Source organism: Cajanus cajan, chromosome 1, assembly GCF_000230855.2.
Source record: "Cajanus cajan strain Asha chromosome 1, NIPB_CcT2T_4, whole genome shotgun sequence".
NCBI lineage: Eukaryota > Viridiplantae > Streptophyta > Magnoliopsida > Fabales > Fabaceae > Cajanus > Cajanus cajan.
The window spans coordinates 37,184,026-37,199,914 of NC_138517.1; positions in this window are offsets into that span (position 1 = coordinate 37,184,026).

Sequence of the window (15,889 nt, forward strand, 5' to 3'; positions counted from 1 at the left end):
TCTTTTGTGTTTCTTGTTTTCTTGTTCTTAATATATGTATGTATATTTTAAAATCTTAAGGAGATGGATCTACCAGTTAGACCTGGACCTTTTACTGCAGTTACTTTGGCTGTATTTTTCGGTACCAGTTGGACTGTAGATGCTATTGGAAATTTAGTGGCATTCCAAGGCATTGGGTTATCTTCCTTCATATTTTCACCAAATCAACAAGTTCTAATATATATTGATGGTCCCATGGTGGTCACATACTACCTACCCCCTTCTAACCATGTCAATCCTATAGTAAATCTATATCAACCCAAGATGTGAATTTGTTAGTATAATAAGAAGGAAAAATTTGTATTAAAATAAGACTTTTTCCTTCATCTAGATGTCATGTGAGTTATATATAAGTTTGATTAGGGGTGTAAGTGGATTGGGCTGGACCGAGTTTGGATAAACCCATTACCTGATCCAATAAAAAATTAATGGGTTGGGTTGGGTCAGATTTGTGTAATTTTTTTTAAAAATTCAATCCAACCCAACCCAATCATGAACAGGTTATATTAGGTTAGGTTAATCGGGTCAACATAATTATATTTATTTATTTTTTATAAAAATTTAAATATTTTAAAATAAATGTAAATCATTTGATACATTGTTGCAAATTCAATGTTATTAACCTATGAAGCAAACAATGATCCAAATTAAATTCTAAAATAAATTTATTAATTTGTTACATTATTATCAACTCAAAAAAATAACATTAATTAATACAAAATAAAATTTACTACTACTATTACTACTACTGCTGCTGCTGATACTACTACTACTATTACTATTACTGCTACTACTACTACTACTACTACTACTACTACTACTACTACTACTACTACTACTACTACTACTACTACTACTACTACTACTACTACTACTACTACTACTACTACTACTACTACTACTACTACTACTACTACTACTACTACTACTACTACTACTACTACTACTACTACTACTACTACTGCTGCTACTACTACTGCTTCTATTACTACTACTACTACTACTGCTACTACTATTGCTACTACTATGGTGTGGTTTCTTTACCTAGCATTGTTTCAAAATTTAAATTATAAATGATAAGAATTTTATAATAAAATTTGTATAGCAAATTTCAAATGTTGTAATAGCTATATAAATATTTCTCGACGAATAACTCGTAAAAAAATCTATTATTTTACAAAAATGAATCTTATAACTAAGATAATTAATTTGGTCTATTTATGAAATAAATATTAAATAATTAAGTCGAGAATTGTGAGAAAGACATTTCAAGTAAATGGTATTAGAGCAACGTTTCATGTGTAACTTGGGAAATGTGTTAACCATGTTTCTAATATACTAAGCTAACTTATAAAAATTTTAGATGGAAGGAAGGAGAAATAAAGAACTAATAGAGGTTGTGCAAGCTATTAAAGACATGGCTACAACTTTATAAAGAAATCAAAGACCAGAAGGACTTGATGAATCACAAGGATTGATTAAATTTAGGAGAAATAAACCTTTCTATTTTGACAGAGGATATAATCCTGAAAAAGCTGAATTATGGATTAACGAAATAGAAAAGATATTTCGAACCATGAATTTTCCTTATAGCCAAAAAGTGAATTATGTTGTGTTTATGTTAGTAGGAGAAGCAAAATACTGGTGGGATAACACAAAAAGGCTATTAGAAGGAGGAGTAATAATCATTACATGAGAAATCTTTAGAGTTAGATGTTTTGAAAAATATTTTCCTAATGATGTAAGAAGAGCCAAAGAAATAGAATTTATGCAACTAAAATAAAGGAACATGACAGTAGGAGAATATGCTTCTAAGTTTGAAGAATTGGGAAAATATTCTGCTTTCTTTTATCACCTTGATGAGAGAATGAAATGTATTAACTTTGAAAATGAACTTAGGCCTGAACTAAGAAAGGCGGTAGGAATATTAGAAATTTCTGATTTTCCTACACTTATCCACAAGTGTTGCTTTCTGGAAGGTTTTGAGTATAATAAGGATAATAAACCAAAATATTCTAGCCATCAGTTGAACAAGAAGAAAAATAATGAAGGAAAACCTTATGACCAACCTTAATGGAAATCCAAATCTTCTCAATTTTTAGGGAATTCTAGTAGACCTATAAATAGTTAGATTAAGTGTCTTAAGTGTGGATATGGACATTATGCTAAGGACTGTCATCTCAAAGGACCTATCCATTTCAAATATGGGAAACCTGGTCATATGTTCTTTGAGTGTGGACAACCAAGGACACATTCAAATGCCTCTGGACCCAAACCAAGGCCTACTACAACTAGGAGAGTTTATACCATGACTGGAACTGAAGCTGCTTAAAATAATAATTTAATACAAGGCACATGCTTCATTAGAGGAAAAACTTTGAATGTAATGTATGATTCAAGCGCAACTCATTCTTTCAACTCTAATGATTGTGTTCAACACTTTCAATTATTAGTTTCTTCTTTAGAAACTAATCTAATTATTTCAACCACTACAAATAAATCTGTGATTGCCAATAAAGTTTGTTTAGATTGTCCTCTTTTCATTGGTGATAGAAAATTTCTTCTAAATTTGATTTGTCTACCTTTATCACAATTAGATGTGATTTTCGGTATGGACTGGTTATCTTCCAATCATGTCTTTCTCAATTGTGCAGAAAAGTCTGTAATATTTTCTAATAAGGGCCTATCGATTTCATTTTCCAATCTAATAAAAAAGTTTTCATGGAGTAAACTTCAAGGATATTTATTATTATCTTCTATGGAAACAAAAGAGGAAGTTGATTTGAAAAGTATAGTAGTTGTTCAAAACTTTCCTGAAGTTTTTCCCAATGATATTCCTGGTTTACCACCTGATAGAGAGATTGAATTTTTAATTAATTTAATGCCTAGAACTGGACCAATCTCAATAGCACCTTATAGGATGTTACCTTTTAAACTAGCTGAGCTAAAGAAACAACTAGAAGGGTTGCTTGAAAAACAATTCATTCACCCTAGTGTATCACCTTAAGGGGCTTTTGTTTTGTTAGTTAAAAAGAAAGATGGAAGTTTTAGGTTGTGTGTGGACTATCGTCAATTAAATAAGTTCACTATAAAAAATAAATGTCCTCTTCCTAGGATAGATGACTTGATGGATCAACTGAGAGGAGCATATGTGTTTTCTAGGATACATTTAAGGTTAGGATACCACCAAATTAGAGTAAAAGTAGAAGACATACAAAAAATTGCATTTAAAACAAAATATGGTCATTATGAATATCAGGTAATGCCTTTTGGTGTGACTAATGCTCCTACAATGTTCATAGATTACATGAACAATATTTTTTGTCCATTTTTAGATCATTTTGTGGTGGTCTTTATAAATGATATTCTCATATATTTTTGAACTCATGAGGAGCGTGAAGAACACCTTCGAACTGTTCTTCAAATCTTGAAAGACAAATAACTGTATGCCAAACTTTCTAAGTGTGAATTTTGGTTAAAGGAAGTTAATTTTTTAGGACATGTGATTTTCAAACACGGAATATCCGTAGATCCATCCAAAGTGGAAGTAGTTCTACGATGGGAACCACCAAAGATGGTGACAGAAATTTATAGTTTTTTGGGTTTGGCAAGATATTATAGATGATTCACCGAAGGATTTTCTAAAATAGCCATGCCTTTAACTCAACTCACCAAGAAAGAAGAACCTTTTGAGTAGACAAAAAAATGTGACAATAGTTTCCAATAACTCAATAAAAGATTAACTACTTCACTAGTTTTAACATTACCAAATCCTGATGGAAAATTTGTCATATTTTGTGATGCCTAAAAAATGGGATTAGGGTGTGTTCTTATGCAAGATAGAATGGTAGTAGCATATGCTTCTAGGCAATTAAGAGCTCATGAAAAGAATTATCCAACCCATGACCTAGAACTAGCTGCCATTATTTTTGCACTTAAGATATGGAGACATTATGTGTATGGTGGTAAGTTTGATGTTTGTAGTCAAGGTTGTCAATATCGAGAGTTTACGTAATCTCGTGGAGGCTGTGTAAACTCGTATCGTAGACTCGTGTCGTAAACTCGTAAGAGTTTACTTAATATAAAAAAATATGTTAAAAATACCTAAAAATAACATAATAATTATCATTTAACTTCATATTAAAGCAAAATAGTAAATTGTAGTAAATAAAAAATAAAATGACAGCAAATAAAAAATTAAGAAAAATCTAATATATTAAATAGAGAATAAAAATATATTAGATAGAGATTAAAAAAGGAGAAAGAACATGGTAATGCAACTCGCGAAGAGCACAACGCTACTCGACTTAATGTCTGCGCGAAGAATGACGAGTGCGGCTGCGAGCATTGACAGTGAGTGACTGCGACTCTCGAAGAACGACGCATAGAGGAGGAACGATGTGCAGAGGAAAAGCGGCACGAGCAGCGCAGATCGAAACGATGCATAGAGGAGGCACAGCGTGGCACGGGTCGGAATGACACACGGAGGAGCAGCAGCACGACGTAGATCCGCACAAATTGAAATGATGCACAAAGGAGCAGCAGCACGACGCAGATCCAAACAACACTCGAAGGAGTAGCAATCTGATGGAGAAAGAAGTGCGGAGGAGAAGGAGACAACGTACGAAGGTGAGAAAAAAAGAATGAACGACGAGGGTTTCTACCCTTAGGGTTTCGGGGTTTGGTAAACTCACGGATCTCGTTGTAAACTCGTGATTTCATGCAAGATTACTCGAGTTTAGTCGAGTTTACTCAAAAACGAGTTTACCTCCGAGTTGTCTCGTTTTGCTTCAATAAACTCGTAATCTCGGACAATATTACGAGTTGTAAATCGAGATTGTCAGCAATGTTTGTAGTGATCATAAAAGTTTAAAATATTTGTTTGATCAAAAGGAATTAAATATCAGACAAAGAAGGTGGATGAAATTGTTAAAAGATTATGATTTTGAATTGGATTATCATTCAAGAAAAGCCAATATTGTGGCTGACGCATTGAGTAGAAAATCTTTACATATCTCTTCCTTAATGATTCATGAGATGAACTTAATAGAAAAATTTATAGATATGAGTTTGTGAGTTGTAGTAAGTCATGATAAAATACAATTGCATACAGTACAGATTACTAGTGACTTACATAGACAAATTTGCAAGGCTCAAATGATTGATGAATTAATTCAAAAGAAAAAGATATTGCTGGGACAAAAAGATGGAGAAAGGTTTAGCATAGATCAGGAGGGAGTTTTAAGATTTAATGATAAAGCATATGTGCCTAAAGATTTAGAAATTAAGAAAATAATCTTAGGTGAGACATATAAGAGCAAGTTGAGTATACACTCTAGGGCAACAAAAATGTATCTGGATCTTAAAAAAATATTTTGGTGGCTTAAAATGAAAAAGGAAGTAGCACAATATGTAGCTACATGTTTGATTTGTTAGAAGGTCAAAATAGAATACCAAAAAGCCAACAAGAATGTTATAATCCTTAGACATACTTGAATGGAAATGGGACAGTATAGTGATGGATTTTGTAGTTGGATTACCACAAACAATGCATAAATTTGATTCCATATGGGTTATCGTGGATACACTAATAAAATATGCTCACTTCTTGCCCATTAACATTAGGTATTCATTAGAGAAATTGACCGAATTATACATTCGGAAAATTGTAAGGTTGCATGGTGTTCAATATAGTATAATATCTGATAGAGACCTTAAGTTTGCTTCTAGATTTTGGGGATGTTTACATCAAACTTTAGGAATTAAGCTCCATCTTAGCTTCGCCTATCATTCTCAAATAGATGGACAATCAGAAAGAGCCATACAATCCTTAGAAGATTTGTTGAGAGCTTGTGTGCTAGAGGATTTTGGTAGTTGGCATCAGTATTTGCCTCTTATTGATTCACTTATAACAACAGTTTCCATTCTAGAATAGGTATTGTCGCAACCCGAATTTTTCCGAGTCTCATCAATTAAGGAATGCCCGAACACCAGACTAATCCTTAATTAATGGTTTTGAAAAATGAGTTCATGGAGTCGCCACCAATGTTTTACTCAAAACATTGGAAAAGAAAAGGTTTTTAAAAATTCAATAATGGCCTTGATAACCAGAATTGGGTTCGGGGGTCGGTTACGTGTAGAGAAGGTATTAAGCACCCCTACAGCGCCCTTAATTGGTACCCTATGATGAAATTAGCATTATAAATTATAATAATAAAAATATTAAATCCCCTTTTTATTAATGATTATTTACATGCTTGAAATTTAAATTATACAATTAACCCTAAAATGTCTACATGATTATTTTTATTATAACTATTTATTATAGAGAAGAAATAAATAAAAAAGGGAGAAAGAGATTAACTGAAATACCTTTTGAATGAGCTCTATTGAATCTTCAAAATAGGAAGATTTTAGGTGCTTTGTGGCAACCTTTCACACTACAATGCCTCACAAAATCTCAAGAAATACAAAAGAGAGAGGGAGAGAGAAAAAGAGAGAAATTTCGTACTCTAAGGAGTCTGGACGAAATTTTGGTGTCCTGAAAAATGAGCCCCAACTGTTTATTTATAGACTTTAAAAAGGGTCCAGAACGGCCCGTTCCGAAATCGGAACGGCCCGTTCTGGATATGGCCGTTGTGGGTTAAATTGGTAACTGGAACGACCCATTCTGAAATTGGAACGGTCCGTTCCAGAGACACAATTTGCACACACTTGGCTATACTGGAACGGCCGTTCCAAAAAGGGGTTTTTAGGCCTTTTCCTTAACTTGGAACGGCCCGTTCCAGTAAAAGTTTTAAGACCCTTTTTATAAGCTTGGAACGGCCTTGGAACGGCCCGTTCCAATTTAGGGTTTTTGGCCTTTTTTAGAAACCTGGAACGGCCCGTTCCAAATTGGGAACGGCCCGTTCCGGTTTTGGAACAGTCTGTTCCAGTCTTTTAAAATCCGCTTGTTTGGGCTTTTGGGCCCTCTAAAGTCCCGTCCCGTTGTTTGCGTGCCCCCCGGACGAAATTGGGTGTTTACAGCTACCCCTCTTTACTTGTCCTTTGGAATAGTAACATGTTGTTTTTCCAAAGGCAAGTAAAGACAGACATTTCGTTCGGGTCTTCTCTTCGTCTCTTTGGTGTTGGTGCTTCTGCGCTGTTTCCCTTAGATAGGTGCATTTGTTCGTATCCTCACCCTTTAGAGCAGTTGTGTACTCTATTGGGTAACAAGGATGACAAAATGTACACCTGGTCTTCAGTCTTTGAGTAGAAGCTCCATTGTCTCTCTTGTGATAATCTTCCTTTATTTGTTGCTTGTTGAAGAGGGAGTATATTATGAGCTCAGCCTCTCCAGGCTGGAGTGATATTTAGGGCTTCAGCTGGCCCATTGATGGAAGCTCGACGGTAATCCCAATTTTGACTTCGAGGAACTCGGCGGTACCCTCGTTGTCGTTCACTGATTTGAGAGGCTCGACGGCGGCTCTCAACCAAGTTGGGCTGATTTTAAGGCTTCAACCGACCTAGATGGGAGCTCGACGACATCCCAGTCTCGACTTCGAGGAACTTGGCAGTACCCTCGTTGTCGTTCATTGATTTGAACGGCTCGATGGCGGCTCTCGATCAAGCTTGGCTGATTTTAAGGCTTCAACCGACCTATGGTGGGAGCTCGGTGGCATCCCGGTTTCAACTTCGAGGAACTCGGTGGTACCCTCGTTGTCATTCATTGATTTGAGCGGCTCGATGGTGGCTCTCGATCAAGCTTGGCTGATTTTAAGGCTTCAACCGGCCTTCGGTGGGAACTCGGCGGCATCCCAGTTTTGACTTCAAGGAACTCCGCGGTACCCTCGTTGTCATTCATTGATTTGAGCGGCTCGACGGCGGCTCTCGACTTGGATGGTTGTTGATATCCTTTGAAGGAGAACCTTTGAAATCTTGGGTGGATACTTGATGGTGATTCTTTTTTATTTGAGGTACTCGATGGTACCCTCGCTGTTGACTTGTGATGGAAAATGCCCCAAGGAGGATGGGCAAGATGTACTTGATGTGCCCTTGTATTGATGGGCGATAGATGGGTGATAGGGATTCTGGTGTTTCCCCTGCCATGTGAGTATTGTGATGCCTCTCCAGACGTCTGCTTTTGGTAGATTTTTTTGAATTTCATTTTTGTTTAGCTTCGGCTCTTTCATGTTTGAAGCTTGCCTTTTTTTGCTATTATTTTTTATAAAAAAAATGCTTCGGCTTTTTTCAACATTTACGAAGCTTGCCTTTTTCTCATGTTGTTTTTTCTCTTTTTTTTTTTTATTGTCATCATTGGTGGAGGGATACCATCCCATGATGATGTTATTTGCTGAATCTTTATTGGTGAGTATTATTTTGGAAGCCACTCCTAGCTTTGATTAGGGAGCCATTTCTGGTCTTGGCATTCTCTTAGATCGTCCTTCATTCTGCTGAGGAGTAGGGCACGATGGCCTCTTCATGCTTATGGGCTTGCTTATTCGGTCGACTCCGGTTCTATCTCGTCTTGTTGTTGATGTGTTTTTTTTTCTTGGTGGTTATATGAAACCACTTGTATGGAATGCCGTTGTTGGGGCTATGCTTTTTGACATGATCTCGGATTTTAAGGCACTGTATAGTTGTTGATCTTTTTTACGAGTGCTTCAACCTCTTGATTCCTCCAGCAAGTGATGGGTAGACACACACAAAGAATGCAAGAATGCAAAAGAAAATGCAAAGCAGAAATGGATTGGATTTTTTTCTTTGTGAACTTATACCCTTTTGTGCACACTTGTGCCATATGCATGTTATGCAATGATGCTTCTATGCTAATGCTTACAATGCAAATTTATTTTTTTACTTTCAAGAAATTAATCTATGCGCATTGATCAATGACATGGATTGTTAGCCTTTAGCCTTGTCGAATTCAATGTTGCTTCTTGAACCTAAGGTTTGTGTAGTTCAGCCCTCTCGCTTGTACCGGATATGATATGTTAGCCCTTAGATTAGGTGTACTTAGACTCTGTTCTAGGACACCTCCATCTTCTCCTTGTGAGTGTTCACTATGCATACTCCGTGTATCTCTCAAATTTATCTTAATGCCATATAGGTCAAGAGGAAATAGAGGAAGAGGATATATATATAATTTTTGTAAAACTTTTGGTAGGAAGGATTTTTTCAAAAATGGTTTATAGAAGAATGGTTGGCCGAGGTAGGCTAGTGGTTTAGGCTGATGAACAAGCACATTCAAAGTGAGGAAATCATTTTCCGCGTTAGCTTATTATTTCCTTTAGAGTTAAGCGATGACTTGAGATTGCATATTGATTAAATGATCTTCTCGAGCCGCCTTTCAGTTTTCAGCTCGGGATGCTGCTTTGTCTTAACTTTTGCCTAGGTTGTTTGAGATGTGTTCCCTAGCGGACATTTTCTTTTGATCCTTACTTTTGCCTAGGTTACCCTTTTTAATTGTGGGTTGCCTAGCAGATCTTGCCCTAACTTTTGCGCAGCCCCCTTAGTGGGTTTCCTGCCGGGCCTTTTTCTTTGCAGCATTTATGATCATTTTTCATTCCTTCATTTAAAGGGGGATGCCCCTTGCACTGATTTCGTTTGGGCTTTTATCCACAAGTCATGCCAAGTTTGATTGATCTTTATGTGTTTTTTTTTATGGTGTATAAAGCCATTGTTTCTAATGACGTCCTTATTTCAAATGTACTTGTTCATTTAGGGTTTGTTGACGAGGCTTAGAGTAGATAAAAGGGAGAAGAGAAATGAAGTAGAAAAGTGTATGACATTAAAATGGAATTTTCAATTTACACGTGCCCATTTAATGTAGCTCGAGGGCCCGGGCATGCCCCGAGTTCGTGATTCATACACAAAGAAGTAGAGGGAGGTTGCCCCTTAGAGAGGCCTAGGTTGCCTGATTGTAGGGCTAATCCTACACTTGCTTGAGTGTGGCACTTCAGAAGTTCTCGTGTAGAGGGAGGTCATTTGGCTTCTTCTCTCATGAAGGTGTTGTCAACCCATATCCTGAGCCTTTCCTAAGTAGGAATGGGTAGAAGCGATGATAGAGCTTTCCATGGAGTCTTCCTTTTCAAGAAGAACATTCAAGCTGTCTCTTGATTTTCAGCTCGAACAAACATTACTCTTTTTTTTTTTTTACTAGAATGTCCTTTGCGGGTTTTCATTCTAGCAGCTTCTTGATAAGCAATGCTTCTCTCTTGTTGAAATCATCTTTCAAGAAAGCCCTATTCACTTTGCCTTAGTGTTTGAGGGATTCGCCTTCCTCGGGTTCTCTTTACTAGCTTACAACTTGTTAGGAGCGTGGATCCATCCATTCCTAGTCATCTCTCCATTCCACTTGGATTTCACGGTTGTACGACACGACTTTATCTTCTTAGGGCAAGAGTTGGTGTCTTAATGATTGTGGAGTTCTTTACCCTCAACTCTTTATGCATGGCTTGCTTCCATTACTTCCGATTAACGCACATAGGTTAATTTCCTTTTTTATTCTCGTTTATTCTTTTACCAGGAGGGATATGTTCTAAATGAATGTAATGCAGAATGTAGAGAAAGTTTAGAAAAATAAATATCAGTCTCATTGATTTGTTTATTTGTGAATGCTCAAATAGATTTCGACAGTATCAAGTGAGAATCTATATTAGATTCTAAGAAGACTTACTTCAACAAATATATCAAAGTAAGGGCCCAACTATAGTATTTTTAAAGAATTGATTTGGGCTTTTCTTTATAGCGCAGATACTGTCGTATATTAAAGCATTCACTTTTCTTAACTTTCTACACATACGGCAACCTAATCCTCCTTAGCTAATAAAATAAGATGAATGAAATTAATGAGCTAATCTAGAATGCATGTCATTTTTTTTTTGCCTGATCTTTATCATGTTTCCATTATCTAAAGGGGAATGATGCATGGTAAAGATGAGACTACCTATATTGATTTTTATTGATTTTTTTTTTACAAAAAAGAAACTACGTATATGATGTTAATGGAATGCAGACCTAAGAATGTACAAAGGGGTATAAAATTTTATTATTATTTTATTATTATTATCATCTTTATTGTTTGCTTATTATAAAATTCCAATCCATCTTATTAGAATAAAATAATACAAACAAATGCACACACATATGCTCAATCAACGTACACCCACGAACGATCATGATCAAATCCTTGGTCTGTGGTCCCTGTCAAGAAAAGTGCATTGTATAGGACGATTCTAAACTCACTGGTTTTAAGGCCCCTAAGGTGCCCCCATTATAGGGACCCAGTATCTCTGTCGCCGTCACTTGACAAACTCTAAGGTCTGTCGCAGTATTTCAGGCTAGAGTAACCAGTTATCACCTTGAGTGTGATTTCCGACAAGGCTCGCAGGCTCTAAGGCCAACTTGGGCCGGTCGTACGTCAACCACTCCCTATGTGTAATACCCTCATGCCCCCGGGTGTAAGGGGAACTGTTGTGTTCAAAGGTTTGTGTACAATTTATATTTCAAACAAGTGCTGAATTTAAACAGGAAAACAGATATGAAAGCCAAATAAATAAAACAAATAAAATAAAGGGAAAAAATATTTAAATTATTGTTTTTTTTAAATGCTAATTTCATCATTTATATGGGCCTAACCCTCTTAAAAAGTCCCCAGTGGAGTCGCCATCTGTTGCAACCCGAATTTTTTCGATCTCGCGACTAATGGTGTAGACATCCTTTTAAAAGTCTCATTAATTAAGGAATGTCCGGACACCAGACTAATCCTTAATTAATGGTTTTGAAAAATGAGTTCATGGAGTCGCCACCAATGTTTTACTCAAAACATTGGAAAAGAAAAGGTTTTTAAAAATTCAATAATGGCCTTGATAACCAGAATTGGGTTCGGGGGTCAGTTACGTGTAGGGAAGGTATTAAGCACCCCTACAGCGCCCTTAATTGGTACCCTATGATGAAGTTAGCATTATAAATTATAATAATAAAAATATTAAATCCCCTTTTTATTAATGATTATTTACATGCTTGAAATTTAAATTATACAATTAACCTTAAAATGTCTACATGATTATTTTTATTATAACTATTTATTATAGAGAAGAAATAAATAAAAAAGGGAGAAAGAGATTAACTGAAATACCTCTTGAATGAGCTCTATTGAATCTTCAAAATAGGAAGATTTTAGGTGCTTTGTGGCAACCTTTCACACTACAATGCCTCACAAAATCTCAAGAAATACAAAAGAGAGAGGGAGAGAGAAAAAGAGAGAAATTTCGTACTCTAAGGAGTCTGGACGAAATTTTGGAGTCCTGAAAAATGAGCCCCAACTGTTTATTTATAGACTTTAAAAAGGGTCCAGAACGGCCCGTTTCGAAATCAGAATGACTCGTTCTGGATATGGCCATTGTGGGTTAAATTGGAAACTGGAACGGCCCGTTCTGAAATTGGAACGGTCCGTTCTAGAGACACAATTTGCACACACTTGGCTATACTGGAACGGCCGTTCCAAAAAAGGTTTTTAGGCCTTTTCCTTAACTTGGAACGGGCCGTTCCAGTTTGGGAACGGCCCATTCCAGTTTGGGAACGGCCCGTTCCAGTAAAGGTTTTAAGACCCTTTTTATAAGCTTGGAACGGCCTTGGAACAACCCGTTCCAATCTTGGAACGGTTCGTTCCAATTTAGGGTTTTTGGCCTTTTTTAGAAACCTGGAACGGCCCGTTCCAAATTGGGAACGACCCGTTCCAAATTGGGAACGGCCCGTTCTGGTTTTGGAACAGTCCGTTCTAGTCTTCTAAAATCTGCTTGTTTGGGCTTTTGGGCCCTCTAAAGTCCCGTCCCATTGTTTGCATGCCCCCCGGACGAAATTGGGTGTCTACAGGTATGACACCCTATGAAGCCCTATATGGAAGAGAGTGTAGAACTCCCTTGTGTTGGTTTGAAACTGGAGAAAATTTAATCTTGGGTCCTGAAATGGTACAACAAATCACGAAGAAAATCAAAATGATTCAGGAAAAATTGAGAATGATTTAGAGTAGACAGAAAATTTATACTGACAAGAAAAGATGACCTCTTGAATTTCAAGAAGGTGATCATGTATTCTTGAAAGTTACACCAACAACTGGAATTCATAGGGTAATGAAATCAAGGAAACTCACTCCTCGATTTATTGGTCCTTACCAAATTCTTGGAAAAATAGGTTTTATTGCTTACCAAATGTATTTACCTTCTTTTCTTTCCAATCTTCACGATGTCTTTCATGTGTCTCAATTAAGAAAATATATCTCTCATATAATACTACCGGATATAGTACAATTAAATGATAACCTTACATTTAAAATAATGTCTTTACAAATCACAGACAAGAAAATCAAATAGTTGAAAGGCAAACAAATTCCACTAGTAAAGGTCATTTGTGTTAGAAAAGAATGGCACAATCCAAGAGGGGGGGTGAATTGGATTCAATGACCCTTTAAAAATTTATCAGAGTATTTTGGATCTTAATTTCAATCAAAACTTTTCTATGACAGAATTTCCAAATGAAGCTCTTCTAAAGACTTGTTACGAAAATATGAATGCAATATGCTCACTTGATTACAACATAATGAGGTTCAAAAATAATGTTCAATTACAGATTTAAACCATCAAGATTCACATATACTTGTTAATCAAGTTTTATCTTCTTTAAAGTTCAACCAAGAAATTACACAATGTAAAAGATAAGGTAGAAGAAGATTGCACAAGTCTTTTATACTGGTTCAGCCACTCCACATGTGACCTACATCCAGTCCTTAATCAACACCTGATTAAGATTTGTTCCACTATCTTTAAGCAAGAAGGTTTACAAGCACACACACATGCATATACTTCAACACTAAAAGATAACCACTTTCTTGACCCCAAGAAAGCACCCCTTGTAGAACCCACTACAAGAAACCTTACCACTTGAGAAACCCTTCTCAAGATTTTCCACAAAGATTCACAAAGAATAAAAGGAACGAATTCACCTGGAATTCTTGAACAAATCTTTATCTTCCCCTTTCAAGATTATGATGATGATGATCTTCTAACAAAGCTTTTCACAAATGTTTTCACTCTTGGATTTCACAAAGAAAACTCTCCAAGATGTCACAAAGACTCACAAAAACGTTTTTCACAAATTGATTATCAGTTCTAACTCTTGTCTTAAGTTTCTCAAAGTTCAAACTATTTATAAAAGTTTCAGACACAGATAATCGATTATTTTAAAGAATAATCGATTATTTTGTTCTTCAGTTTTTCTGGAAACCAAGCAAGAACAATATAATCGATTATTTAGCTGGATAATCGATTATTCTAGAGAGTTGTTCCTGGGATAATCGATTATTTTGGCAAATAATCGATTATTACAGCAAGGCATTCCACTTAGCCTATTAGCTGGAATAATCGATTATATTTAACAATAATCGATTATTTTGAGTTAGTTCTTAAAACTTCATTTTAAGACTCAAAATAACTTTCCAATGTTTTTAACTCATCATCATATACTCTCTACTTAGTTTAGATAAGATTTGATTATGCACAAAGCATACTAAGCACACAAAATATAAAAACACATTCAAAACAATTTATTTCCTAAGCTCTATTACATAGCTCCATTTCATAGCATTTTCTTGACTCTTCTTTGCCTTTGTTTTTGTGCTCCAAGTTGTTGTTGTATACTTGTTGTGATCATCAAAACTCCTTTAAGATTCAAGCTCTCCTAAGCTCAACAATCTCCCCCTTTATGATGATGACAACCCATGATTCATATTGTATCAACCCAATGCTATTGTGCTTCAAAAATTTTCAGCCATTTGTGCCTTCAACTCATTCTAGCCTGCACAATACACACACAAAAGCACAATACCTGCAAAAACAACTATATACACACACCATACCATTTTCAAAAACAACTATACACATACCATACCATTTCTCCCCCTTTGGCATTATCAAAAAAAAAGTAAGCCAAGTTTTTCAAATATAAGCCATGTATAGAGTATGTCCAGCAATAACCAAAATAAAACTTTGATTCAGCAAACCAAACTCATCAAATACAAGTCATTTGTGCACCATCCAAATTCAAGTCATTTCTGCACCAATGAATCACAAATCAGAGAAAGTCAAGCCAAAAGAGACAAAACCAGAGCATATCAATCAGCAAAATTAAAACCAAAACATCACCACATATGCTCACAAAAACAGAGCATATTAGCACCAGCACTCCAAATCAGACTTTGGAATCACTATCAAGTCAACACATCAGTAAACCAATCTTCAAATTCATCAGAATTTAAATTGTTCAACAACCAAACATTAAAATTGTTCAGAAATTAAAAACCTTACAACCAAATTGAAATTAATTGTTCCAAACCAGAATTTAAACTCCTAATTAAAACGAAAACACAACAAAGATTAATCCTCATCCTCCGGTATCCCAAGTTGAGCCTTGATCAGTCTCACTTCATGATCCAAATCATCAAACCTGTCAAGAATACCAGAAAACAAGGACTCATGTCTTCTTGACATTTCCATCATTGCATCCATCTTGTTGATCATGACTTGCTCAAACGGTGAGAACGGCTTCAGTTCCGGTTCAGACTCCCTTCCAGGCTCAGCTTCCACCTGTGGTGGCTGATCCTCATCTTGAGACGGAACACCGTCTTCATCTATTGCCGGCTCCGGTGTAGGGGGTACATCGCCTTTAAACACCCACTTATCTTCTTGCTTAAGCATCCCCATGTGATGCAATGAAGACTTTTCTATCTTGTTTGAAGCATGCAACACAATTTTTCTTTCACCTGTCAAATCTACTCCAGCATTCTCAAAACTTTTAGATAGCAAAAGAGCATATG